Raw genomic sequence first — 27,398 nt, forward strand, 5'->3', positions numbered from 1 at the left:
CATACTTGAATGAACACACTTCAGGTAAGCCAGTTTTTCTTAAGTTAAAAAAGGAAAAAGTGGGGGATCTTGGTGGCCTGGAAAAAGCAGCTGCTTTGAATTAAGCTCTGTTTGCATTAACCACCATAAATTTAAGAAGGGTTTGTGCTGTGTATTTTGAGCACTTTGGGGAGAAATCCCTAGATATCAAGTATCACTGTTATTACATTTCACCATTTCATTACATTATAATAACATTGATGGCTGCTAGACTTTGTAAAATGCTTTTGTTCTGTATTTTTTCTTTCACTTTTACTGAGATAAACGGAAATAATCTTCAAAAGAATCTATGTCTGGGTAGACAATTTGGCTGACATGTTACTAGGCTTCTTTTGACTTAATATTGAGAAGAAAAATTCTCTGCTAAGTGGGGAGCTCAGACTTTATTTTGTGTATAATGTGTATTCATCTCAAAAGTGTGCAGTAGAGCACACACGTGTACACACACTAAGAACGTATGTGAAAATTTGTAAAAGGCTTCAAAGACTGAGGCACCAGACCCTGAGGGTCCCTAGATCCTTTTTTATTTTAGTGAAGAATTCATTTCACCAGAAGGGCTTGGTCCCTGTCTTGGAGGAGAAATAGGAATAGTATGATTAAATATTGGTGTCTAAAGCATGCCCATCCCAGATTAAGAAATAGAGCTCTATGTCCTTTCTCATATTTTTCATTCTCTTTTTCATTCTGCTTACAAGAAAGAGTCAGGGTAAAAAATTCCCGTAAAGACTGATATCCATTGATGTAAGCCTTGAGCCGCTAGAGCCAGAGATTACTGCTGCTGGGGTATCTAGAAGCAGCACAGTCCTGATGGGCTGAAGAGGGAGGGTGGACAGGTACATGAGGCTTAGCCTAGGGGTACTGAGTTCTCTCATCTGTACACCTTTTATCTTGTGGCTTGTCAGCCGCAGCCATTGAATATTTAATATGTGCTGTGTACAGACCCTGAATCCTGGGTGGGTAGAAGAGAAAAAAAACCTACTCTTTCTCTACCTTGTTCTTAAAACCATAAATGGGGAAGATGAAAAAAGCATTCTTCAGTCTTAATGTTTGCTTTTGTGTCTTAAAGAGCATTGCAGTGATTTACAGTTTACAACTCTAAGGGAACGAGGGATTTGGACTGATGAATATCAACTAGGTGAGGGCATCACTGTACTACAGTGTCCGGAATATTTCATAACTACTCCATCAGGTTTAGACACCTGACAGACAGCTAGCTATCTGTCAGGTGTTTTACATTAGTTATTTCTAACCTAGTAACAGCCCAGCCAGCCATTTTGCTTCCAATGCATGAAATGAAGGGAGTCAGAGAGAAGAGTAACTTGTTTAGCTTATCTTGGGCAAATAACAGAGCTAGGATTTAAATTCAGGGGGTGTCTTAGCCTTCAAAGCTTGGATTGCTTCCACCGTATTGTCTAAACAGACTTGAACAGACTTTAAAAACTTGCTAATATTCTTTCTAGTGCTATGGGACTGAAATTGTCTGAGTTGCTGCTTAACCAGGCCAGCTATAGCCCAGATGGATTTGTGTGTATGACTGATATTACCTCATTTGATACATGGCCAATATCTTTATATTATAATTAAAATTTCCCCCTAGTTTGTGAGCTAAGTAACTTCAAATAGATACAATATTACTATGTGCCATTAAATCTAAGATCAGTGCTTTTAAGATCTCCTTATTTTAGAAATGTTAAATAGACACATGTGTACCTTAGAATAGAAGAAGTATGCTACATGTGTGGTCTTTTCTCCCTGTCTAGTAAATAGAGTATTTGGATTTTATTGATATGCACACATAAAGGCCTTTGTAGGTTTTATGACCTTTACACAGATAGTTATGAATGTTCAGTTGTATTTGCCATTCTAATGGAACATTCCTGTTAGAGGCTGTGGATTGTAAAACCTTACTAATCTAAATTGCTCAGGATCATACTACCACACTTTGACCTTTACAGCATTGGCACGAAACGTATATTTAAAAACAGAACTGGCAGGAAATTATTCTAAATAAGTTATTAATTTACCAATTTTTGATGCTTCATTTTACTTGTTAAAACCAAACCAAAAAACTCTCCAGAAAGTGGGCATAGAGGGAACCTACCTCAACATAATAAAGCCCATATAGGACAAAACCACAGCCAACTTATTCTCAGTGGTGAAGAAATGAAAGCATTTCCTCTAAGATCAGGAACAAGACAAGGATGTCCACTCCCGCCACTATTATTCAACATAGTTTTGGAAGTCCTAGCCATGGCAATCAGAGAAGAAAAAGAATTAAAAGGAATACAAATTGGAAAAGAAGTAAAACTGTCACTGTTTGCAGATGACATGATACTATACATAGAGAATCCTAAAGATGCCATCTGAAAACTACTAGAGCTAATCAATGAATTTGGTAAAGTTGCAGGATACAAATTAATGCACAGAAATCTCTTGCACTCCTATATCCTAATGATGAAAAATCTGAAAGAGAAATTAAGGAAACACTCCCATTTACCATTGCAACAAAAAGAATAAAATACCTAGGAGTAAATTTATCTAGGGAGACAAAAGACCTGTATGCAGAAAACTATAAGACACTATGAAAGAAATTAAAGATGGTACCAACAGATGGAGAGATAAACCATGTTCTTGGATTGGAAGAATCAATATTGTGAAAATGACTCTACTACCCAAAGCAATCTACAGATTCAATGCAATCCCTATCAAAGTACCAATGGCATTTTTCACAGAACTAGAACAAAAAATCTTAAAATTTGTTTGGAGACACAAAAGACCCGAATAGCCAAAGCAATCTTGAGGAAAAAAAAAACAGAGCTTGAGGAATCAGACTGCCTGACTTCAGACTATACTACAAAGGTACAGTAATCAAGACAGTATGGTACTGGCACAAAAACAGAAATATAGATCAATGGAACAGGATAGAAAGCCCAGAGATAAACCCACACACCTATGGTCAACTAATCTGTGACAAAGGAGGCAAGGATATACAATGGAGAAAAGACAGTCTCTTCAATAAGTGGTGCTGGGAAAACTGGACAGCTACATGTAAAAGAATGAAATTAGAACACTCCCTAACACCATACACAAAAGTAAACTCAAAATGGATTAAAGGCCTAAAAGTAAGACCCGACACTATAAAACTCTTAGAGGAAAACATAAGAAGAACACCCTTGGGCATAAATCACAGCAAGATCTTTTTTGATCCACCTCCTAGAGTAATGGAAATAAAAACAAAAATAAACAAATGGAAACTAATGAAACTTAAAAGCTTTTGCACAGCAAAGGAAACCATAAACAAGACGAAAAGACAGCCCTCAGAATGGGAGAAAATATTTGCAAATGAATCAATGGACAAAGGATTACTCTCCAATATATATAAACAGCTCAAGCAACTCAATATCAATAAAACAAACAACCCAATCAAAAAATGGGCAGAAGACCTAAATAGATGTTTCTCCAAAGAACACATACAGATGGCCAAAAAACACATGAAAAGCTGCTCAGCATCACTAATTATTAGACAAGTGCAAGTCAAAACTACAATGAGGTATCACCTCTCACCAGTTAGAATGGGCATCATCAGAAAATCTACAAACAACAAATGCTGGAGAGCGTGTGGAGAAAAGGGAACCCTCTTGCACTGTTGGGGGGAATATAAATTGATACAGCCACTATGGAGAACAGTATGGAGGTTCCTTAAAAAACTAAAAATAGAATTACCATATGACCCAGCAATCCCACTACTGGGCATATACCCAGAGAAAACCATAATTCAAAAAGACACACGCACCCCAATGTTCATTGCGACACTGTGTACAATAGCCAGGTCATGGAAGCAACCTAAGTGTCCATCGACAGAGGAATGGATAAAGAAGATGTGATACATATACACAATGGCATATTACTCGGCCATAAAAAGGAACGAAATTGGGTCATTTGTAGAGACGTGGATGGACCTAGAGACTGTCATACAGAGTGAAGTAAGTCAGAAAGAGAAAAACAAATATCGTATATTAACGCATATTTTTGGAATCTAGAAAAATGGTACAGAGGAACCGGTTTGCAAGGCAGAAATAGAGACACAGATGTAGAGAACAAGCATATGGACACCAAGGGAGGAAAGGGGGGTGAGATGAATTGGGAGATTGGGATTAACATATATACACTACTATGTATAAAATAGACAACTAATGAGAACCTGCTATATGGCACAGGGAACTCCACTTCACTGTACAGTAGAAACTAGCACAACATTGTAAAAGAACTATACCCCAATAAAAGATAAAATAAAATAAAATACACAGAATCACAAGAGAAACCAATTACATTGAAACATGGTTGTCAAAATAGTTCTGAAACACAAATATGAAATATAATACTGTGTTTTTATTAATGTATTAATTTTAAAATACAAACAAATTAAAAATAAATTTATCCTTAAAAACTTAAAAAAATTAAAAATTAACTTATCTTAAAAAAAAACAACTAAACCATGACTCCCTCCTCCAAACATCCTTGGCTGGGAATAAATGCTTATAAATTATTTATATATATACATAGAATATAAATATATATATATAATATTTTCATTTCAGTTTAGGTTATTGTGTATTAAATCTTATGTAGAACCTTAATGCTTGATAATTTGAAGTCCTGTCTGAAAGCTCAAACTAAAAGCAAGAAGATAAATTATAGTCATATTACCTAGCTTATTGAATTAAAGAAGAAGAATTACTTCAGTACATCACTGCAAGTCCTGCTATCAGTGTAGCCATTGGAGGGTTTGAAACAGGTGGTAAGTACAAAGCACCAAGTGTAACAGTAAATAACACTGTCTAATTTCGGTAAGATGAAACTCCTGGGGGATCAGATAGTGACTCAGAAAAGCAAAGTCCAAGAAATGACTCAAGCACAGAGACACTTTAAGAATTCCTTTACTAAGACTTAGGACAAGTGGAGTGATCACTTCTTCTACCAAGTCATTAGAAGTTATTTCTTGCTAGTTGTTGAATGTAAATCTTTCATTCATAGGAAAAAATATTAAACTTTTATGTTGTGAATGTGATGTTTTTAGAAAGCCAAAGATAGTTGAAACTAACAGTAGCCTAAGATACACGTATAAGAGAAGAATACAAAGAAGGAAAAATTTCCTTTTAAATAACTAGTGGGATGGGTTAGATGCAGTAATAGAAAACACTTGTTTTAAGGCTGTTGAATATGTAAAAGGAGGAAAAGTACTGCTTTTGAGAGACGGAGTGGAGGAGAGTGGAAAGAAAGTAACATTCGAATGCTTTGCTTAATGCCTTGTATAATCTTACACCCTCTTTGTTAGAAAGAGTGGCTGCTTGAGTATACAGGTATGGAAGCTGAGAGGTTTGGCCTCTCACTCAAGGTCATGTGCCTAGCACAAGTGGGAACCCTCATTAGGACTCCAAACCCAGTTTCTCTCCATTATAATAATTCTGCTTTCAAGTGTATCCTAACGAAAGACAGGAAGGTCAAACAAAGGAATTTTGAACGTGTTAACGTGTATCTGTCAGACACGAGCTCCATGAAGTTGGTTGGATAGGAGGGAAGTTTTGGAGATACAGAAGAATTTGTAATTTCTAGAAGCTGTGGGTGAGAAATTACCCAGACTTTACTGAGAGTGAGAGTGCTTTAAACAAGTGCTTCTCAAACTTCAATGTGCACGTAAAACACCTTGGGCTCTGATTCAAATGCAGATTCTGATTCATTAGGTCTGGACAGGGCTGGGATTCTGTATTTCTAGCAAGCTCCCAGGCTGTGCTGATGAGCACCACGCTCTGAGTTACATGTATTTAGGCAATTAATGATAGTGATCGCATACTGGAGTGAGGGTTTAAGATATTGGGGCAGATGTAAGGCTTTAGTGTGGATCTGGAAGATAAGTTGGATTTGAGTGAGGTGGGAGACTACTACAGGAAGACTGGCACATCCAGAGGCACAGAGATGAGAAGTTCTAATCATTTTAGAGAGCCCTTTAGATGCAAAGCAATGAGTAAAGTTAAGTAAGATCTCTGCTCTTGAGGCCTGAACTTATTTGTGGAGAAGGGTATGTATGCAAGGCATGAGTTTCTAGTCTAGGTTGGCAGATTAGAGGAGGATGACAGGTAGGTTGGGACCAGCTTGAGTGGTACCTCGAGTATCCTGGCTGGGGGAGTTTGAGCTATCTCTTAGGTAGTGGGATTACTACCGAAAGCTTGGTGCAGAAGGTTACAATGTTAAAATCAGAGATTTAGAAAGATGGGGTAATGAAGTAGTATATAATATGGATTGACTGAGAACTAGCTTGGAGGCTGGGACAGGTGTTGGGAAATGGTTGCAGTTCATGGGTGTTTTGATAAGGATGCAAACTGCTGAAAGCAGTAAAAATGTAAAAGTGGAGAAGATATTTGAAGTAGACATGATGGGGGTTGATTAGAATGAAAGAGCAAGAAGGGCCAGCTTTTGAGCTTGTGCAACTATTAGCAGAAACGGGAAAGGTAGCCAATTTGGGGGCAAGATAGAAATGAGGTCTTACCACACTGCACTGGACATGACAGTAGAGTATCCAAATGGAAATGTAGGAGTTGTTAATGCATTTAATCAGAAATTATGGTCTTTTTTCCTTCTTTTAAATGCCAACAAAAAGAAGGGATTATTATTTGAGTCCCAAATCTCTTTTCTGTAGCGCCTTCTGGAAGTGTTAGGCCGGATTTCTTGTCCTAGGAACTATGCTTTCGGAGTAAGGGCAGTGGGAATGTCATGCCCTCACAGGAAACACTGTGGGCTTGGCCTCTGGGCTCAGGTGGATATTCAGATCAGTTCAGCGAATCCAACATCACTGTGTGTCCTAGCCTTGGGGTCCTTAAATCATAAATACCCCTGTTTGCGTGGTAGCCACCATCTGGACCAGTGTTGCCCGTACTAATCCCACTCACTTGCTTTGTATTTTCTCCTACAACCTGAGAAAAGTTGTCCCTTGTCTTTCTTGTCAACATCTTTTAAATCTAAACTCTGCGTCTCTTGTCAGCAACTGTTCCAGACAAGAATATGTACAACTCCCCATAGAATAGACCATTTCAACCACATTGTGTCCAAATTCGTACAACAAAATGGACTTATCTCCTTGTTTTTTCTCCCACCCATGAAAACCTTACTCCCAAACAACAGCATTGAAAAACAAAACTATGGAGTCTGCAAAACATCTCATTCAGCCTGACGGAATTTTATAAACCAAAACTGCTTCCACTTCTGTTCATCAAGGTTGGAAAAATAACAGTATTTTAGGGCAGGTGTAACACCAGGGAATTTGATTCAATAACTAGATGGATGGATAAATGAATGAGTTTAACAAATATTTATTGTGTTCTTACTCTGTGCATGGCACTGTTCTAGGGATTGGGGATCCAGTTTTGTGGTGAAAAGGACAAAGCCTTGCCATTCTTAGGCATAAATTCTACTAGGGAGGACAATAATGAATAAAAATATAAAATGTTGGGAGGTGGTGATAGGACTCTGAAACAAAATAAATCAGGGGTGGAGAGAGCACGTCAGGAAGGTTCGTTTTGATATGATATTTTAAGCATAGTTTTAGATAAAATTCTACATGCAGTAGATTTTAAAGGTACTAATAAAACTAGCTATTGGGATTAATGTTACATTTTATTAGAATCATAAAGAGTTTTGGTAAACTCTTCTCCTAAAACAAGCTCACTGATTTGAAGCTTTAGTGTATTTTAAAGTGAAGCATCAGAAAGGAGGCCCATTAACCTCTGAAGGTCGGGCTGCAGGTTGGGGTGCGTCTGCACACGAGGCTTCCCCTCCTTTGCACCTGACTCCCACCTGGCAGCCTGCTGGCTGGCAGGGCTTGTGTCTTTGCATTTAGGTTTCACCCTCGCAAATGAATTAAGGGTTCAGTTTTTGTTTTAAGATTTTATATGGTTTGAATTCAAGGAAGCTTGCTTTGATCAGATAATTAACTACTTATGGTATTTTGACTCCTGCTTTTCATAAAAGATTTCGTATTTTTCTGTTAGTCTCAAGTCTCATGTGTGTACTTGAATCATGTATTCCCACTCATGAGCCCATCGTGGCTCCCACTTACCCACAGGTCAAGTCCAAGCACACTTGAGACTTTAATGGAGTTCTACTGTCTAATCATGTGTGGCTTATTTACTTGCATTTTTATTTCCCTTCTACGCAAGCTTTGTCAACCAGTCGGGCCAGCCTCTTCCCCTGGACAGCCATTCTTACAGGCCAGGCACCATCTTGCCTCAGCCCTTCCTCCCTCACTAAGAGAGGAAGCCAGATGCCTGGTTATTAGTCCCAGGCGGCCAGTGCTGACTGTGGTCTTTGCTCATTTCCCTTACCCTCTCTGTCCTTCCATTTCTTTACCTGCGAAATAGAGGACAACACTAGTACCTACTGCACAGGGACCATTGTGAGGATTAAATGAGTAAAGGTGAAGAGCTTAGATGCCTGACACATGGCACACATCCATTATACGCTGGCCGTTAACTACTATTGATACTTTACGTAAAATTTTAGACTACTGTGTTCTCTAAATATGGTGTGTATGATCTACATGATAGCTTTTTTTATTTCCTACTCCATTTTTTTTTACCTTCATGGTAGATTTTTAAACTCCTAACTTTTAATATATCTCGAGCTAGATTGAATTATAACGTATTTGGTGATTGACGATCAGGTAGGAACAGGAACCCTATGGAGGGAGCAAAGAACACTTAGGGACGGTCCTTGTCTATTGCCCTTGTCTACTTAGAGGAAATGCTCGAGAGGAGGGGATGGACCCAAGGTGCTGAGAGAAAGTACTGCTGAGTTGCTGCCGTTTTTCTTTCTTGACTGTCTTAGATATGAGTTAATTTACAAATTTTCTCATACTAATTTCTTTTTTGTTATGGTAAGAACACTTAACATGAGATCTATCCTCTTGACAGATCATTAGGTACACAAGCCAGTGTTAACTATAGGCATAATGTATCAGCAGATCTCTAGACTTATTCATCTTTTATAGCTGACACTACATACCCACTGAAAAGCAATTCCCAGTTTCCCCTTCCCCTGGTCCCTGGCAACTACCATTCTATTGTCTGTCTCTATGTCTGTTGACTATTTTAGATATCTCATTTAAGAGGAACCATGTCCTTCTGTGACTAGCTTATTTCACTTGGTATAATGTCCTCCAGGTTCATACATGTTGTTGCAGATGGCAGGATTTCCACTTCCAGGTGTATATCCATAAGAATTGAAGCCAGGATCTTGAGGAGCTCTCTGCACCCCCATGTTCATTGCAGCATTGTTCACAATAGTCAAGATATGGAAACAACCTAAATGTTCATCGATGGATGAATAGATAAAGAAAATATGAGACATTACATGCTATGTACAATATTATTCTGTCTCATAGTAATCTTAATTCTGTATGTTTTCCTCAGTTTAAAACCTTAGTCTCCAATGCCCAGTAATATCTCATTTAATAAGATGCAGTAGAGATGACTTTGTGGTTAAAAATTGTAGGTGATTTTTTTTTAAAAATAAATTTATTTATTTATTTTTGGCTGTGTTGGGTCTTTGTTTCTGTGTGCCGGCAAGTGGGGGCTACTTTTCATTGCGGTGTGTGGACTTCTCATTGCAGTGGCTTGTCTTTGTTGCGGAGCATGGGCTCTAGGCACATGGGCTCAGTAGTTGTAGCTTGCGGGCTCTAGAGCACAGGCTCTGTAGTTGTGGCGCACGGGCTTAGTTGCTCCACGGCATGTGGGATCTTCCCGGACCAGGGCTTGAACCTGTGTCCCTTGCATTGCCAGGCAGATTCTTAACCACTGCGCCAGTAGGTGAGTCTTAAGAAAGGATTGTAAGGGTGTGTTTCTTAAATGAACTAAGCAATATGATTTTACCCTTGGGGTAATAAGGCAGAAGGGAAAATAAAGGATCTGTCCATATAAGGAGATAGAGGAGGGAGAAAGAGCTGTGTATATGGAGAAAGGAGAGGTGTGGCAGAGGGACAAAAGTGACTCCCTCTGCCAGAAGAGAAAAGTGTGACCCAGGTGACATTCCTGTAGACTCAGTCTGTGCAACAAACAATAATAGGAAAGGAAGGACCTCTACTCTTACCCTTATGTGTGAAGAGGATAGTTTTTCTTAAGAAATGTAAGACTACAGATCTAGGGATAACTGATGATCTCTCCATAGTCCTTGGATTTTTTTTTTTTTTTTTTTTTTTTTTTGCGGTACGCGGGCCTCTCACTGTGTGGCCTCTCCCGTTGTGGAGCACAGGCTCCGGACGCGCAGGCTCAGCGGCCGTGGCTCACGGGCCCAGCCGCTCCGCAGCATGTGGGATCTTCCCGGACCGGGGCACGAACCCGTGTCCCCTGCATCGGCAGGTGGACCCTCAACCACTGCGCCACCAGGGAAGCCCTGTCCTTGGATATTTTGATTACTATGATAACAACTATAAGCAATTGGATTTATTTTATATAAACAGAAAATATCCAACAGTGTTCTTAGGATGAAAAAGTTGAAAGCAAAAATAATTGAATAGCCCACTAACGATTTATTCTTGCTTTAATCTTCTATTTTTAGGAATGATTGTTTTTACTCTTTCCTTAAAGACTTATAAGTGGATAATTTGTCCTCTTAATTTGACTAACAGTTGTGTTAAAGAAAACTATGAAAGTAAGAAGGGCATTATCTCACCAAGAAGTTAGTAGTAAATCATTTTGCTAAAGGTCTCAAGTCTTACTAGTTCATTCATAAAACAGAATGATGCAATCAGGAAGAACTTACCTTAGTAAACTTTTACACTTCTATGTATTCATTTCCCTCCCGAATACACTGTTCACGATTCTCTTCATCCTCCCTCACTCCTAAGTAAATAATTTGACAGTCTGGTGTTTGATCCCTTTTTTGTGTTCTATTGAAAGTTTAAGACAAAATTTGGGGTTACATTATTTGAAAGGTTGTTTTTTATCATGTCTGAGAATTGCTTTCAGGGAATGACTTTGAAAACTTATTAATTTTCTGCTATCAATTAACTCACTTGTGATTTCAAAAGCATTTTTAATTTCATAAGCCTTTAAAAATTGGCATATAGTTATGAGGAGATAAATACTGTATTCAAAAGTTGTCAGCCTTCAACTCTAGAGCACGTTTATCCCACAATCGTAATGAAGGTAATACATGGGAACATTTATTTATATTAGTTCAAAATGCTTAGTCACATCATGCAGTTGATGTGAGTGTTCACTGTTTTATTTGAACTTACCAGAAAAGCTCTCTAGGGAGTCTCTCTGCTGCCTTTCATATCAACTTAAAAATTGTGGTGGGAATATTCCTTTATAAGAGGTAAGAATCAGACTATCGGAGCTGGAAGGTACTAAAGAGACAGCTCCATCCAGTGCAGTCCTCCTTTCACATGAGAGGGAAAATGTGGCCCAGAAGAGGTCAAAATGCTATTCCAAGGCCACTCGTGAGCCAAGACATGTATCCTGACTTAAGTCCCACCTTCTGGTTTGGGTGTAGTTATTTCCCCCCGTGTCTTATGCCCAGCTTAGCCAGGGCAGCAGAAGACTTGAACAAGAATAACATTTAATTTCACCTGGCTTTAACCTTTTCTTATTTCAGTGAGTGACTGTCTATAATATTGATACTTTGTCTACATTTTAGTTTATTATTCTGCTTCAGATTTAGTAACTTGAATAAGATAAGGGCTATACTTAAATTTCAAAGGCAACCACCTTCTTTAATCAGTAGACCTGAATATGTTCACATTATTTCACATTTTAGAATATAAAGAAGGAAATTTACCAATGGCAATTTAATTGGTCTGTGCAACCGCTATCCACTTTTCTTTATCCATGTTTTGTACCTGTTTTCAACAAGTTGGTCTGTGTTGGTGTTTGTTAGTGGTGCCTTACAACCCTAATATACACAACTATTTTTATGTAAGCTACTTTGGTGTTATAATTTTGTGTGTAGGATTTTCTGATAACGTGGTCTTAGATTCATGCTCATTTAATCTTTCACCAGATGCATTATTCCAGTGTTACCTAATCCAGACTTTCTTCTTAACTGGGGAAAACAAATTAGAGATTAGGTGATACAAAAATAGGTCTAGGCCAGTTTCTCACCAATTACCCTTTTTCAGAGATATAGAACAGGAATGTATGATATTATGAGGAAATTATAAGATGACTGTAACAAAATTAACTTACTTTAACTTTCTGAATAGCATTCCTTCCTTTAAAGCTGACAGTGGTTGGCTTTTCAGAAAACTTATAGGAGAAATCATTTCTGTCCTTCTTGAAACATTGTGTTCTGTGGACATGGTAGGTGTGTTTCTATGTTTGGGTGTTCTCTTCTGGATCCCATGGAGTGTTGGTGCTTTTGGAGTGTTAAGCAGTGAACTCAGTGATCTTCCCTGTCCTTTAGATCCCCGGACCAAGACATCCTAAGTGACAGCTTAGTGAACAGCGACAGCAGCGAATCGAGTGCATTTTTATGGTGCTCTCTTAAGCCCACGCAAGCCCAGGGAAACACATTGAAGTTTTTCAGTCAACACTTGAAAATCATTGGCAGCAGTTCCAGGCTTTTCACTTAACTCTGAGTTTCTTTGTGCTTTTTATTGTTTGTTTTTAATTCTAGTTGGGTAAGGCTAGAGGAATTATGTTTCAGTTTAACTTCCTTTTTCAGAGAAGTAGCTAAAGTAGTTGAAGCTGTAGCTTCGGTTAAGCTGTAGTTTTAACTTTGGTATGTTTCTAGGGCACTGACTCTCAATCATTTGCATGCATCAGAGTCACCCTGAGGACTCACTAAGACCCAGATTCCTGGACTCCTAACCCCAGAGCTGCTGGTTCAGGAGGTATGAAGTAGGGTCTGAGGGGTTTTATTTCTAACAAGTTCTGTGGTACTGTGGATACTATGGTCTGGAGACCGTGGTTTGAGAACCTCTGTTTTAGGGGATAAATCAATGGGAACTACTCAAAGAGAAGGTATGTGACATTATTATCCTAAGAATATTTTTACTTCATCTTGTATAGATATTCAGCAAAACCCTCAGTACAGTTGACCTTTGAACAACATAGGTTTAAACTTGTGAGGGTCCACTTACACGTGGACTTTGTTCACTAAATACGTACTATGGTATTACATGTTCAGCACTGTTCAAAGGTCAACTGTAAGTGAATAATGTTTGTGGAAAGAAAATAATCCTCAAAGGTCCTTTGGAGGTAGTGAGACAAATACACAAAATGTATTTTATTAACGTCAGTAATGGATATAAGTGGATGAATAATGGTATGGCTCTATATTTGCATGAGTGATTGGGACTCTAAAGGGATGGTGTATCAGGGACTTGGCAATGTCCTATGGGAGTTTCCTGGAAATTGACATTTAAGAGTTAAATGTGTGACAGATTCTGGGCATTTTAGGCTGAAGGAATGGAATATATAGCTCTGGAGTGAGAGTAAACAGGTCCTGTTGTGTTAGACTTGTTTGATTAAAGTCAGAATAGAGTGGGATGCAACAGGAAATGGCTGAAAGACGGAAATGGGGATGTAACTAAAATTAAGTTCAAGATAAAGCATGGGGAGCCCTATGATTTAGTGGGGATGAGAGGAAGTAAATGGCCCCTTAAAAATGATTCTAGATGATGGGTAGGATAGATTTTTAGAAGAGGCTGAAGATTAATCTCTTCTTTCTGGTAATATTTTAGTGCCTATATTTTAAGTACTTAGCCAGAGATGAACAATATTCTGTTTCTGAATTCATGGAGTTCACAGTCCAGTGGGAGAGACTAGGAAGATAATTTAATGGAATGCTTTAAAAGCACTCTGTGCGGAGCACCCATGGGCTCCCATGAGAGAGGCCTCTAGAAGATAGGAAGGCTTCAGAGGCTGGTGACATTTGAGTTTAATCTGAAAAGATGAACAGTTCAAAAGTGGGGGAGAACAGTCAAGAGCCTTCTAGGAAGAGAAAACTTCCTGTTGTCTCTTATGTGGAGGTGGGAGAGATCAGGGCTGTTGAGAGAGTTCTAGAGCTGTTTTATAGAAAGAGTGTTGGGTTTATGCTGGGGCAGGTCAAGAAACGAGGTGACCGAGAGTGGGCAGATGATGAATGTGAATGCTATGTTTTGAACTTTACTTGAGGGAAATAAACCGTAAGAGGTAAGAATGTCAAGATAGGAGACTTGGGGCTTCCCTGGTAGCACAGTGGTTAAGAATCCACCTGCCAATGCAGGGGACACGGGTTCGAGCTCTGGTCGGGAAGACCCCACATGCCGCGGAGCAACTAAGCCTGTGCACCACAACTACTGAGCCCGTGTGCCACAACTCCTGAAGCCCGCGCGCCTAGAGCCCATGCTCTACAACAAGAGAAGACACTGCAATGAGAAGCTCCAGCACCACAACGAAGAGTAGCCCCCGCTCACTGCAGCCAGAGAAAGCCCGCGCGCAGCAGCAAAAACCCAACGTGGCCCAAAATAAAAATTAAAAATAAATAAATTTATTAAAAAAAAAAAGATAGGAGACATGGAGAGGATTCCATTTTAGGACGATTGTTCAGGAATCTCTGGGGAGGAGGAGGACCAGGGGGAAGATCGAAGACAGGAAATACATCTGAGAAAGAAGCAAGGAATTGCAGAGAGATTTAGGGACTAGAATTGATAGGACTTGTTTGGTGGGGAAGTGAGTGTTCGAGGGAGATGTTGTTTGGCTTAGGCCTTAGTTTTCTGACTCTGAAATTTGGGGCCCTTCACCAGTGCAGAGCATGTGGAAGGATGAACAGGCTCGGGGATTAGATGATGCATGCACTTACGAAGACTTATTCGATTTAAATTCTGAACTGCTGATAGTGGGAATATAAAGGGCATATCTGAGAAAAGTTGCCTGGGAAGTATTATTTGAATTTGGTTTAGATTAAATATGGTGAAGGGGAGAAAGAAGAAGAAAAAACTCATTCGATTCATTAGTCTTGGAAGTTTCAAAAAGGTATTCACAGAAAATGGGAAAATTGAAATTGATTGCAAGAAAGGTTAACTACTCTGAAGGACATCGGGATCGAATGTGTATTGAACTTGAAAGTTAATTGAAGAAGGCGGTGTTATATTAATCTGAATTTGAAAACCAATTATGTTATTCCTTTGAAGCATGTCCATTCTTTCTCAATGACTTATACAGAGTGATTGGTGATACTTTGATAAGGTTCTGAAATTTGAAGCATTATATGGAAGACTAAGAAGGAAATGGCACGTCTATGGAAGGTGGTACATGTAAATGGAGATTTTTAAATGATCCCTGGTGTTAACTCTCTAATGAAAGACAGGCAGCTTTATACAAATTGCAAGGGAGATAAGTCATAGTATGTTTTTAATTTAATAGTTGGTCATTCTTGGAGAGTGAGTCAACTCCTCAGACTTCATTTACTACTCATGAGACTGGTTTTGGTTTCAGCTAATTTTAGGCCCATGGAAACTTGAGTATACTTTATGAAGAGGAATTAATTAAATTCTTAGATCCTCTAAAACAGTGGTTCTCAACATCGGACAATTTTGTGCCCCAGGGGATATTTGGTGACGTCTGGAGACATTTCTGATTGTCTTGACTAGGGTGAGGAGAGGTGTCTAGTGAATAAGGCCAGGAGTCTGTTTAACATCCTGCAATGCACAGGGTAATCCCCCACAATGAAGAACTGTAAGGTTCAAATGGTAATATTGTCAAGAAACTCTGTTCTAAATATATATTGCCCCTATGAACCTTTGGCTTAAATATAGTTGTGAAAAATTTGATGTTTTTTTAACAAACACTAAGATAAGAGAGGCTAATCTAGAACAGGCAAAATTTAGGACTAAAAATGATTTATGAAAAACTTGGGCTAGGGGTTTTTTGGAGGAGGCCGTGGTGCTGATTTTTCCCATGGTGGAATTAAAAGTTTGAAACAAGTCTCACTTATAGGCAAGGGAGAATAATGTGCTTAAAAGCAATATGGACCCTTCTGAATGTGTAACGTGAATCAATAGTTTGGTATGCACTACTTTGTCAATACAGCTTTGCACTATTCACACATAGCACATTTAATACAAACTACAGCTAAGGAATTGGTGTAATGGTATACTAACTTACTACTAATAATTTACACCTTATGCTTTCATGGTCATCAGAAAGAAAATAAATATTTACGTGCTAGGTACTTTAAATATATTTTGTTTAATTTTCACAAACCTTTAGTAGATTTAGCTTTCTTTTTTTTTTTTTAGATTAGAAAATGTACCTTCAGGAGACTAACCAAAAGGTTTTCCCAGTTAATCTTGTTTGTGTTTAATTTATAATCTTTTTATTTATATTCGATGGGTACTTGCCTTAAAGAAACTATACTCATAAAGGCTTAGCAGTGATAAGAACAGGTAATCTCTGCCTTGCGTTTCTCTCACTACGAGAATTATTGTGATATATTTCATTTACTTAGAAGGAAGTCCTTTAAAAAATGCTTTGGCAATTTTCCATCTGCAGAATCCCATAACGGGTTGTATGTGCAAGATAGTACAGTACAAATCTAAATTTTGCCAGAAAAGGTAGGGGGAAACTTCTGCCATTGTCTTTGGGAGACAGATTTAGGCAGGAAATTATTGTTGCCATAGATAGGTTTTGAACCAACACTTGGAGAGAATGTTGAGAGACATTTATACTTCTCAAGGATATTACAGACAATTATTTTTCAGGATTAAGAAAGACGTAAATTATTAAAAATGTATTAAGGTAGAAAGGGTGACTGCACTAATACTAAAACAGGGTTTTAGTCCATAGCTCTTAGTGTATGGCAAGTACGGATCACATCAAGTCTTAATATTGTTTTGTGACCCTGGGGAAGTTTTTAAGCCTTTGGAGTCCCAATTTCCTAATCTGTAAATCATTAGACTGTTGTGTGGATTAAAGGAGATAATAATGCAATACGGTCAACGTAATGATTAATATAAAGTGCTTAATAAAGGTAATTATTATTAATATACATGATACAATTAAGCGTAAAGTGGACTTAAACAGGACACAATTGGGAAATACTTCATTGATACCAGAATTCCTTAAGATTTTAGTAACTGTTCTGCCAACAACTATGAGAAAGTGAATTTTTCAAAGTATAAGTAAAATGGATCCCTTGTTGTAGGGCTTTTCACAACTTCAATTTTCTGTTATGTGTTAAGGAGAAAATATGCAACACTTTGTAAAAAGTTTTGACCTTAAGCCCCATTCAATCCGCCAGTTTCTCATGCTTCGTGGTACACAGTTTGACAAATACTGACTTGGAAAATTCCTCACCTGGCACATTATTATTCCAATATCATGATGCTAAAGACTAGAAGATTTATACCTATAGTCGAATTTCTTGTTGGCTTTGCTAAGTGTGGACTCAGAAGTCTGGAAGGGCACCTGAGCCATCTAGCTCAGTATTCTCCCAAATTGTATGTTTAGGAACATCGGTGATTTTGACGAGATTTTTGTTGATGTTAATACTTCTTTCTTTTTCTCCTTTGAGGAGAAGTAATTAGTAATTGAGTGAGTGTGTATTACATGTGTGTAAGATATTATAAGGGTTAAGAAAAGAATACAGGGCTTCCCTGGTGGCGCAGTGGTTGAGAGTCCGCCTGCCGATGCAGGGGACACAGGTTCGTGCCCCGGTCTGGGAAGATCCCACATGCCGCGGAGCGGCTGGGCCTGTGAGCCATGGCCGCTGAGCCTGTACGTCCGGAGCCTGTGCTCTGCAACGGGAGAGGCCACAACAGTGAGAGGCCCACGTACAGCAAAAGAAAAAGAAAGAAAAAAGAAAAGAAAAGAATACAGCAGTAATTCCTCAGCGCTCATCCTCATTCCCCTCCAAACAACATTTTTGACTGGTCCCTCCGTCTCGCTCTCCTTCCCTCCGGCGTGCCACTCCCATCACATTGGCTGGTCCTTCTGTGTCTGCCTTGCTGGTTTCTCCTCCACCTCTTAGCCCTTATGTTTTGGGTTTCCCAGCCCTCAATCCCTAGACCTCTTCTCTATCTACACTTATTTTCTAAGGGGGTCTCATGGTAGCTTCATGACTTTACACTTAATCTCTATGCTGACAACTCCCCAGATTATATCTCCAACCTAGATTTCTAGCTTGAACATCCTACTTGTATGCCTAATTACCAGTCACTTCACATTTCTACTTTGTCATGTGTCTCAAACTTCCCATGTCTAAAACCAAGCCCACTCTTCCCATTGCTGCTGCTACCTGGCATTGTTACCTACAGAAGTAAAATGATGGGTAGGCCTGTAATTGACACCCCCTGTAGTCTCTCCCCAGCACATTTTATATAATTGAAGGTCATAACTCCATTTAGTACACGGAGCATATATTATGGATATTAAATTCTATATTCAGGAATTGTCTGTTTCTGGGTTACCATCTAACAGGGGATATACATGTGTGAGTCTCAAATTGTGAAATCAGTTTTATGTAATAGCCAACATACTCCAAAAAGTAGAAAAGATTTGCAAAAAGTCTGGTTGAGAGAGTTAGAAACAAAACCCACTTTTCAGCTCCTGCAGCAGCTCCTCAGGTTCATTATTTAAGTGGAACTGTGTGCCGGTGTCTTCGAATGCATGTGGGTTTGTTTTTTCCTTTCTCTTTAAGTGAAACTTAGCTATTCTTAGTACTGTGTGGGTGGGGTGTGAAATTTAATAAGAAATGATTTTTAACGGGAGGGTAGTTACTCATTTGTCATGTTTGGAATAAGCATTATGTTCCTAGGGCAAAAACTGTTGAATTTCCAAGAGTTTTGTCTCACATAGGTAAGTACAGAAATCATCGTTTATCAATTTTTGCTCACTAATTATCTCCAGATTTGGTATTATTTTCTCAAGTGCCATTTTTACAATTTCCAGTCAGGTAGAGCTGCATTTTGTAGCAATGGCAGATTAAAAGCTATGAGTCACATGGTCTCACATTACTGGCAGATTGTCAAATGGAATACAGTTTCATTTTTAGGGATGAAGGTGGGAGGAAAGGAAGAATTTCAACTTCATTTTTTAAAATGCAGCTTACTTTTTGAGTGCAGTATTCCAAGAATTCGTCTTTAACTTTTATCCACACATTTCTTTCTCCTTCTATTTGCCAGTCATTAGAGAAAGGTTTGCTCTATTTTATGTAATGCAATGGAAGAGCTTCCATGAATAATGTCTGTTAATAGAAAAAGGAGCCGTTACCTGATAGATTCCTAAATTCCTTCTTCACTTCCTGCATTTGGAATAAAAACAGCCCCTTCCCTCAGAGACAGTAGCGTCAGAAATTATTATGTCACTATGCTTCTTAAAATTTCACTCAGTATCCTTTCCTCCCATTTGGAGGCAGACTGTCTTGTCTCTTATAGAAAACGATGCCGCAGCTGTAATGAGAAGGGCATCTGCTTTGAATGGTCTCAACCGTCTCCCCTGACCACACGCATGCCTCCTCCCTAACCTCATGCATACCTGACAGATTGAAAGCAGATACGGTCCACACACTTTTTTCTACTGGTGACCGCTTATGAAATCATGATCTAGGACCTCATTTCTTGACATTTTTTAAAAAGTTGTGAACAGGTGGCCAGACTACATAAGCAACAACTGGAGGGCAGGGATTACTTAGTGGCTTGGAGGAGGACCAAGTATTGTGTGAGCCCAGCTTCTCTAATGTCAACCCCGTTTCCCAAGCAGCACATCCCGGTCAGCTGAAGCCACCCAGGGCAGGGCAGGGCAGGGCTAGAACTGACTCTGGAAGGGTTGGGTCCATGCTCTACTCTGGAAGTAGCCTCAGGAAGTGGATGCTTGGGGACAAAATCACCCAGTGAGTTGCAGTTGTTCTGAGGAACAAAGGTAAAAGCTTATTTGAGACCAAGAAAAGGGGATGATCAGGGCTGTAGGATTAGGGATAGAAAGAGGGGTGAGTGTGTATGGCAGGGAGGAGACCCGGTGGGGTAGGAAGTTATACTTGAGTCTCTTATTGAACTCCAGATTCCTTGTAGCCAGAGAAGCTTGGGGTAGTGGCAGGTGGTACCACATGTCTCATCTCTCCTGTTAGGATGTAGGGAGTCTTCCCCTGTGGTATCTGGAGCAAAGATATTCCCACTCTATCAGAAATTCCAGCATGAGTTTTTCATCACACGCTTCCTTGTATGATGCTTCAGTAAGACAACTGTATTTGATCTTAACCGAGGTTGGATTGGGCAGGGTGTGGGCTGGGATTTAGGGAGGAAGGATGATTTTGGAGCACGGAGAGTTCAGTGCTAGGGGATTTTGATCTTAGGGCAGAACATGACAAGATTGAGCTTACGGTGCTGTCAGTGAAGAAGTTGGTACCTTGAGGAAAAGGTGTATCAAGATATGGAAGAAGAAAAAAAAAAGGTATGGAGGAAGAACATAAAGAGAGAATTGGGAGTCGGTTTCAAGCTCTGTGAAGCTTTATCTTATTGGGGGGGAATTTTCCTCCAACTCTTTGTCCTTGATCTGCGGGACTGGCTCTGTGAGTGGCTTTAGGTGACTTATATAGGAGCACTGGAAGCTGGGCAGCTCTTAGCCAGGCCTGTGGTTGACTCCAGGGGTACAGTCGTGAGTCAGGTGTGGTTCCAGCTCTCTGCTGTCCACCAGGAGAGATTCTATGAGAGGCTGAGGTGGGTGCATGCATGTGGGCCCAGGGTTAGCTCTTTGGATAAACAGAACGTTTTTGGAAATATTTTTGATGACGCCCTAGAATACAGCTGGCCGCACCAAGCTATAATAAAACTAGAATCTCATCCTTTAACACTCTGTTCCCAAACTCTGCTGTCAGATAGGAGGGAGATAGACTTTGGCAATGTAGGCACATTTTTTTTCTCTCAGATTTTGAGCTTTTGGAAAATTGAAGGGTGTTGGCCTAGGCAGTCCCTGGTAGATAAAGGGCAGGTGAGGAGGGCTGGCTTGGGGCCAACATGGATGTTTGGCCAACAAGGGTCATTCCACTAGTTGGCCTTGCTCTTTGTTTGACCTTATTCTAGAAACAATTTCTTGTTCAAAGCCTTTCAGAGAAAGAGGGAAAGGAAAGAAGAACATGAAAGAGTGTCTTGAATTGTGCTTCACAGAAATGTCTCTTCTAGGGGGAAAATACTATGTGTGGGGAGACTTGCCTGTCCTCTCGCCACTTCCCTTCCACCATACTGTGTGGTTGAGATGGGTAATTGGAGGACAGTCTCGAAGTGTCTCCTTTACTTGATCTGCTTGGGTTCAGTACTTTTCAAATGTCTATCTTAAGCCCAGTGAAATGGGTATGTGGTTTCCAGGTGAGACTGTGGAGGCAAAGAGTTAGATAAGCATTGCCACATTCTCACAGCTCCCAAAAGTGGAGCCGGAAATCACACCCAGGAGGTCTGACTCCAGAGCCTGCCCTCCTAGCCACCCTGCTGCCTCGGGGAAGAATGGGCTCTCCCGATGAGAGCCAGAGCAGCCACATGGATTTTATTTCCCTGGTCCTTTCCTTAGAGATGGTGCTCTTTGATGGAGGATTTGTACGAGTATTTTAAAACAGCTTTGAATAAAGAAAGGATCAGACCTAGAGTTTCCTGGCTGTAAGTATACCTTGAAGTTAGGATAAGGTGGTTACTGATGGATCTTGTTCACTGATGGGCTTACTTGAGGGTTTATGGCTCTTTTCTTCCTGGCCTCTGGCAGAAAGTTTAGAGCTCTGTGATGAGCACATGTTTTCTGGTCCTTTGTCAGGTAGTGAAGAATTACCAGAGCTATTCCATTAACAGAGTGGAAGATGATATCTATGTCATACTTGCTATTTCTTGAATATTAATATTTAAATTAGTGTGTAATACACAGAGAAGGCTAGCAACATATTCAACATAGTCATTTTTTCAAACTATTAATGTTTCATCTCTGTCCTTTTTTATGGTAAATTTGGGTTTCAAGGAAGGTTTGGATTCTTTGGCCTTTGTCTCTCAGAGCTCTGCTGGGAAGCTTTTTTATCCCAGAGACCATCACTTAATCTTTGTACTCAGCACTTTGAAGCTGCCGTTTGTTTTTGAACCTGTGCCTTTTCTGGGTTATTGATCTATGATTATAAAGAATTCCTTTTATTGCAATTTTAAAGAAAATACCTTTTAAAAAGAAGCCCAGTTATGAGTATCAATACAGTTGGAGTCAAAACTGGATGTTTTAAGTAAGCTAATGTAATTTAACTGTCCTTTGACGTCACATAGGAATCTCCTGAGCTTTTATCATTTCAGGATTTCTTTTGCTGACTTACATTTCTGTAAGCTAAATAAATGTGTTCAGATTAGTATTGGTGAGCATCTGTGTGCCATGCACTGTGCTAGGCATTTTTTTAAAAAATTATGGAAATAATTAATTTAGAAAACTCCAGGAACTCAGAGGTTTTGTTTTGGTTTTTGTGGCTTTTGGCCACGCTGAGTGGCATGTGATCTTAGTTCCCCGACCAGGGATCGAATCCACGCCCCCTGCGTTGGAAGCATGGAGTCTTAACCACTGGACCACCAGGGAAGTCCCATGTGCTAGGCATTTTTAATAAAATATTTTAACGTACTTGTCAGGTGGTAGACCCTGTCTTAAGACACTTGGGATATGACAGTAAATAAAATCACAAAAATTCCTTTTGGATTATGAAGAGACAGATAATAAACGAATGCATGCAGTTGATGGTTATAAATACAAAAATAAAGCAGGGATGACAGATGGGGAGTGTCAGGCAGGCTGGTTGCAAGTTAAATATTGGGGTCCAGCATGGCGTCACTAAGAAGCCTGTGTGGGTAGCTTGGTAAAGAAGTTGGGCCCTGCCCTCACATAGCTTACAGTCTAATGATAACTGCTGCTTGGTGAGCACTTACCATGAGGCTAGGGACTCTGCTAAATACCTGTGTACTTTTCTTCTGATGTCCTGGAATAAGGGCCATTATTTGCAGTTTCTCCAGAAGGAGATGGAAGCTTCAAGAGTTAAGTAAATTGCCGAAATGAACATAGCTAGTGGGACCTACATCTGACCCAAAGACCATGCTTTTGAACAGGGAATTATACCATGTCAGCTGTTGAAATATCTGTTGTAAGGGAATTAGCCTATTTGTAGATCAGACTGTCTTATTTTGGGTTCTGATGGGTTAGGCAATATCTTGGATGGCTCATAGAGAGACTGGTACCATGAGTTTCTCCTCTGCCCTCATGCTTGCTCTATTTGGAAGGCCTTGGGGTTGTGCCCTGTGGCCACAGCAGGGAAAGGAGCCGCCTGGTTACTGACTTGCATACAATGAGATGTGTTTGTTGTGTGTCAGAAGTTGACCTCTATTGACTCCAGCAAATCATTGACTACTTGAATTCCTGGCATTACATTTCAGTGATAGAACAGCAGTTTGGCTGGCATGTGTGTCACTGTGTTCAAGAGCATGTTATAAATGCTCATATTCAGAAGGGATTGTGAAATGAGGGAAAGGTTGTAGTGCCAAGGTCACTGCTTATTGTGAGTGTTTATTCCAAAATAGGCCATACCTGGTGTTTACAATTATTGCTTTATCATAATACAAAGTAAATGAGTGTGTTGGATTAGAAACCTTTAGAGAGGGCTGTGGAAAGGAGGCCAGGCGTTCAAGAGAGCTCTGTTCCTCTTTCGGCCCTCAGTGTACTTATGAGAAAAGTGGGGTGGTTTGCATTGACTGTTAAGAGTGTGGTGATTTTCAGCCTAATGTATCCTTTTCATTGAATATTGATGGTTCTTTGTGCTTTGGTTAATGTCTGAAGTGTGTTTGTTGGTCATTAATATAAAAAGAGGCTATATATTTTATCACCTTTTTTTTTTTTTGCCCATGCTGTGTGACTTGCGGGATCTCAGTTCCCTGACCAGGGATTGAACCCAGGCCATGGCAGTGAAAGTGCTGAATCCTAACCACTAGACCACCAGGGAATTCCCAATATAACTCTTATTTTTTTTAATTGTCAGTTTCTAGTGATTTTTCTCCCCCACTTCTTTGAAAAATGTTGATTTTGTTTTTACAAGATGATTTTCTTTTTTACTTAAGAGATAAGCTATGATTTAAGTACTTGGGCTGTAAAATTTATTTGCTTTTTTGAAGTATGTATCTTTTTCTATATGTATATTTTAAGTGTACAATTCACAGACTTTAGAGATGGAACTCACTTAAATAGCCAGCTTACAGATCAAAATATAAGAAATTTTCAGCGCCCTACAAGCCCCTCACCTTTTTCCAGTCACTTCCATCCTCCCCCACCAGGGTGAACAGTATCCTGACTCCTAACATCATATCTTTGTTATGCCTGTTTTTGTTCTCGACTTGAATGAATAATACAGTCTGTGCTCTGTTTGGCTTCCTTTACTTCCCATTGTTTGTCAGATTGAACCATATAGCTGCAGGTTGTTTGTTCTCATTGCTATGGAATATTGCATTGTGTGGATATTCCATAATTTATCCATTCTACTGTTAAAGACGTAGGTGTAGCTCCAGTTTATTCTATTATGAATTGTGCTTCTATAAAGGTTCTCATGTGACTTTTGGTGAGCATCTGTAAGCATTTCTGTTGGGTATATATCGAGGAGTGGAAGTACTAGGTCACAGAATATGCGTATACTGTATATTCAGCTTGGATAGTTGCTACCGAATGTATTAAAGTAGTTGTACCAATTTACATTTCCACAGTAGGGTGAGAGTTTGTGGATTTTACTTTTGTTATTGCTGTTTTTGGGGGTAGGTGAGAGGCAAATGTTGTTCTTAAGTTCATTTCAGTTCATGTTTATCTTATGGGAAGGAATGGTTGTAGCTGTCTTCATGGATTCTTTGAAAATGAAGTTAAATGTTTGTCTCCGTTTGTGTGCTCATTCTCTCCCCCTTTTCTTTGTCTCCCTGTGTATATATGTTATATATGTGTGTTTTATATGTCTTACACACATGATGTGTGTGTATACATATATATTTTCTTATAAAGGTACTACTTATGACTCTTAGACTGAAAAGCGACCTTGGAGGTCATCTAGTTCAGGCTCCTGCATCTCTCTGAATTAGCAATGATCCTGCTTAAGTCTCTGATGGAAAGCACCAATAGTTTAGGGTCATCCATCGCTTTGTTAATTAGCTTATGTTTTTTCGTCTTCAACGTTGCGGTGACATCTGCCTCTTTAACTTTCCCCACAAATGTCATGCCCTTTTACAGGTAGGGGGAAAACCCATGATGCTTATAATAGAGTGAAATCTCTTTAGGCAGAGATTCATGGCTATGTTTTAAACTGCACTTTTCAACGTCTGCAGGGTTTGGTCTCTGAGCAATTTTCTCTGGGGAACTTGAGTGAAAAATCCCTCACGCAAAGTGGAAAAGAAAACTCAGGGCAAAATTACTTTTGTTTTTTCCTATTTAAGGTTTTTTCCCCCCATTTCCTGATTTATTTTCTGCCGTGAGCACGCATTGATTTTTCCCCCTTTTGATTGGGTTTAAACATTGTTTAAAATGAAAACTTACAAATGCAAATAACACATTTAAAAAATCAGACTGGGGCTTCCCTGGTGGCGCAGTAGTTGAGAGTCCGCCTGCTGATGCAGGGGACACGGGTTCGTGCCCTGGTCCGGGAAGATCCCACATGCCACGGAGTGGCTAGGCCCGTGAGCCATGGCCGCTGAGCCTGCGCGTCCGGAGCCTGTGCTCCGCAACGGGAGAGGCCACAACAGTGAGAGGCCCGCATACCGCAAAAAAAAAAAAAACCAAACAGACTGTAATGAATAAAGTAATGAAAAAAAGACAACCTTGCTTTTTATAGAAAACTGACAATTATATTTCATGAACTCAATGAATATGGAAAAATCCTTCTGATGGATAATATACTGACTAAGGTTTCTGAACTTTCAGGTGGTATTAATATTCATAGAACTTTAGAATACAAATGAGTTTTTTCTAGTTAATAATTAACAATTTAAGGTTCATAGATATTACTAATGGATATTTTCTTTTTTCTTTACAGGCAAGAAGAGACTGATAGGAGAGTGAAAAATGTAAGATATATTTAATGGGACATTATAAATGGTTTTTTACTTACATGTTCTGTGAAAAGGTAGTGGGATCTAAAAATATCTGATATATTCTCTATCCTTTTTCTAAGTTTTGCTAGAAACAAATTCTAATTGTGTTTAAATATGATTGAAACATGTATTTTCTGACCTCATAGTATAAGAAGGTGGGTTAAATCTAGGGAGTGGGTCCTTACATGTTAGTAATGTGGTAAAGGCAAATGAATAGGCTATAGGATTTTTAGGAGAGCAAGTCAGAAACCACCAAAATCAGACTTTAAGGAAAAACACTAAATGTTTAAGGACTCTGGGCAATTGCCCAATGTAGACTTATATCTATAATATTCTGCATATTAGAAGAATTTCTAAAAATGTGACAGCTTTATTGAAAAACATAAGAGCTCAATATCATTATTAGGGAAGCTGAGAATTTTTGATTTTAAGTGTGCAGTCTGTAAGATTGTTGGAAAACTATTACTTTAAAAGTTTAATTTATGTTTTCTTACTGTAAATTTTTTCCTTCTCCATGTGTACCGGTAGAGTATAAATACCTGTTGGGGTCTAGGCTTTTGCTCTGAGAATGTGCTCAGAGATGGAAATCTAAGAAGAATTAACATTTTTAGTGACCCTTCTCCTTTACATAATTTAAAAGAAAATCTACTTTTCAACCATAGATACTGTCTTTTATCTAGAGTGCTCACTTGCATTTGAGCTTGCCATTAGTTACTAAATAGACTGATCTTGTTGTTTCATGGAATTTTTTTTTTAAAGGTTCTGATAACTTTGTACTGGCTGGGAAGAAAAGCACAAAGTAACCCCTACTATAATGGTCCCTATCTTAATTTGAAAGCATTTGAGAATCTTTTAGGGCAAGCTCTGACTAAGGTAAGGAAACTCTATCTATATGAGACAACTACTCTAACTAGTACTACTTCTCATCTTCCCCTTTCCCCTTCGTCTCTTTTTTCCACATGCCCTCTGCCTTCTTCTCCTCCCTCTATGATATATGGCGGCTCTGATTGGGATGGGTGGAGAGGACTGTTACTCATTTGCTGGCTTTGTAAGCCACCACAAGGAGTGAGTAAGTATTTCAGAGCAGTTTCCAGGGTATATGATATAGGTATATGTATTTATTTCTTAATTTTAGGTAACTCAACAAAATACTAATTTACTTTCTTTCTTAGGCACTTTATATAACCTAACTCTTTCTATATTCATTATGAACTTAACCTGTAATAGAGAGGTGCTTCAGGGCTATTAAAATATATGGAAGTTACTCGTTTCTTTA

At 39.2% G+C, this 27,398-nt stretch overlaps 1 protein-coding gene across 5 annotated transcripts in view; it reads left to right on the forward strand.

The window, feature by feature from the left end:
• The window catches only part of LMO7 (LIM domain 7), a 121,684-nt gene that overhangs the window by 34,464 nt on the left and 59,822 nt on the right, over positions 1-27,398 (forward strand). For all 5 annotated transcript variants that reach the window (XM_059995636.1, XM_059995637.1, XM_059995638.1 and 2 more), the window contains exons 3-4: positions 26,065-26,095; positions 26,882-26,995. The gene's annotated coding sequence lies outside the window, so the exon portion shown is untranslated. The remainder of the gene's footprint in view (positions 1-26,064; positions 26,096-26,881; positions 26,996-27,398) is intronic.

This window comes from Delphinus delphis, chromosome 18 (assembly GCF_949987515.2).
Source record: "Delphinus delphis chromosome 18, mDelDel1.2, whole genome shotgun sequence".
Classification (NCBI taxonomy): domain Eukaryota; kingdom Metazoa; phylum Chordata; class Mammalia; order Artiodactyla; family Delphinidae; genus Delphinus; species Delphinus delphis.